Here is a 2,342-nt window from a genome sequence, read left to right as displayed (position 1 = left end):
GGTATAAGGAAAAGCTCGGGAATTTGGGCTTCACTGGAGGTCAGGACACCCAGCTTGGGACACTGGTGGTGTGTTGGCTCTCCTTGCGGGTGTTCTAGGGGCTTGGGAACAGGACTCTGCCAGCCATCCATACTGCACTTTAGTGACTGTGCTCAGGCCTCTCCCACCCTACCTCCTCCATGAGTAGGACTCAGAAGCCCCACCTTTGTGCCAGGGCAGGTCCTTTCAGAATCCACATGCTGTAGGAGAGGCAGACTGGAAGCAGGCCCCAGCTGACGGTATGTGAAGGGGTCTGGCAGATGCATCACAAGGGGTGCAGGAGCCCAAGAGAGAAAGAGAGAGAGAATGCTCACTCACTCATTCAGTCAGCGAAGATTTTGTGCTTAGTCCATTCCTGCTGCTATAGCAAAATAGCCGAGACTGGGTAATTTATAAAGAACAGAAATTTACTTCTCACAGTTCCAAAAGCTGACATGTCCAAGATCAAGACACTGGCAGATTTGCTGTCTAGTAAAGTAAGTAGCTTTCCAGCTAAGTAGCTAGGGATGAGGCTCTGCACATCATACCCAATTGAGTCTGCCGTGATCAGAAGCACTGCAAGAGACCAAGTATGCCCTGCCTGTGGGGCCTGAGCCTACTGGTTCAAGCCCACAGCTGTCTGGGAACTGACTGCGGGGCTTCTTAGACAAAAATCACCTGAGAATTTTGGGTTATAGGTTCCCTGGGGTTGGGTCAGGGCAAAGAGCTAGTGGTCTTCACCAAGGAACAGCCTCCAAAGCAACCTGTATCTGAAACCCTTGTCCTGAGCCCCCTCTTCCCCTCCCCAGTCTCTTGTCCTGCGTCCTCCCACCGCCTCCACTAGGCTGGTCCTCTGCTCTTGACTTTGTCTTCCGCTCTACCACTCCTGCTCTCATTTGTCCACAGCCTACAAGCCTACTACTGGACACACCCTTCCTCCAACCCTGTCCCAGCCCACAGTGTCCTCAGCAGGTGCAGCTCTATCCTCCTGCAGCTTTGCTGTGGTTTCCACTCAGAATCATCTGATGCTTATGGCCACCTTGTGATGTGCTTTGGATGAGCACTGCCATGCCCATCCCAGGAGGGAAGATTGAGCTTCCTGTGCCACACCATGGGGCAGTACTTCAGGATTGGGGCAGATTCTGATGCCAAAGCCAGTTCTTTGTCCCCTGCTTCACCCACTTTCACAGTCAAATAAGCCCATGGACAGAGACCCACAGTCCTCTCGAACTCCCCACCACATATTGGCTTAGGAACCTATCAGTGTGCCTGGCTGTTGGGCTCCTGTTGGCTCCTGGGACATGATGCCCACATTGTGGGATCTGGGCCAGGCTTTGACCTGAGGTTCTCCAGCATGGTTCCTGCAGGACCAGGGATATCCACTGCCCTGTTCCAGGGCTTTCCATTATCAGCTGTGGGTGCTGGGACAGCACGGCTAGGAACTTCTGTTTTGGAAAGGGAAATGGTATGGCCATACCCAAGAATCCCTCCCAGCCTCAGCAGCTGCCCTCTTCGGCCACTGCCTGGGGTGGACCAGCCAGGCTAGCATGCCGGGCAGGATGTGTAGTGTTGCAGGTTCTCACTCCCCTGCCTGCTGCAGACCAGGTGGGCGGGAGAACAAACAGCTCTATCGCTTAGTGGGGAGATTTATGGTGCTACCGGAGGAGGCCTGTCCTGGCCCTGTGCGGTCCGGAATGGCCCTCGAGGAGGGGACAATAAATCCAGCCCATTATTTTTTACGAGCCTCCCACCCCATAAACAACTCCTTTTGCTGGTGAGCCCAGCTTCACACCCCTCTCCTGGCCTGGCCTTGAGCCGGAGGCGCCGGGGGGCACCCTCAAGGCTGACTTTACATTAGCAAGGGAAATTTCCCCTAAGCTGCAGAATCTTTGCCTCTCCCAGAGTAGATGGTGCAGGGCAGGGAGTGAGCTGCAGCCCAGAGAACATCAGGCCAAGAGGTAGCTGGCCTAGCCCTGGCTCCCTTCTCTGCCACAAGTCCTGGGGCCTCAGTTCCTATTTGTAAAATGGGGCAAACATTATTGTCTTTCATCATAGACTTGTTTGTGAGGATTAAAATGAGATCTTACTTGGCCCTGGCATCAATAGAACTGTCATGTGCATCATAGCTGAGCATTACTATGGACCAAGCACAATCCTGAGAATAGAATCAGGTAGCTGCCCCATTCTGCAAATCAGAAAATGGAGGCTAAGAAGCAAAGAGATTTGTCTGTAGTGAATAAGTAGCAGAGGTGGCATTTGAACCCAGGTCTGACTGCCTCCTAAGACCAAAGACACTAAATGGACAAATGGATGGAGGGGCAGGA

Source organism: Carlito syrichta, unplaced genomic scaffold (genome assembly GCF_000164805.1).
Source record: "Carlito syrichta isolate Samal-C Ts95f unplaced genomic scaffold, Tarsius_syrichta-2.0.1 Scaffold306853, whole genome shotgun sequence".
NCBI classification, from domain to species: domain Eukaryota; kingdom Metazoa; phylum Chordata; class Mammalia; order Primates; family Tarsiidae; genus Carlito; species Carlito syrichta.
The sequence above is the reverse complement of the archived record's forward strand: the minus strand, read 5'-3'. Positions refer to the sequence as shown.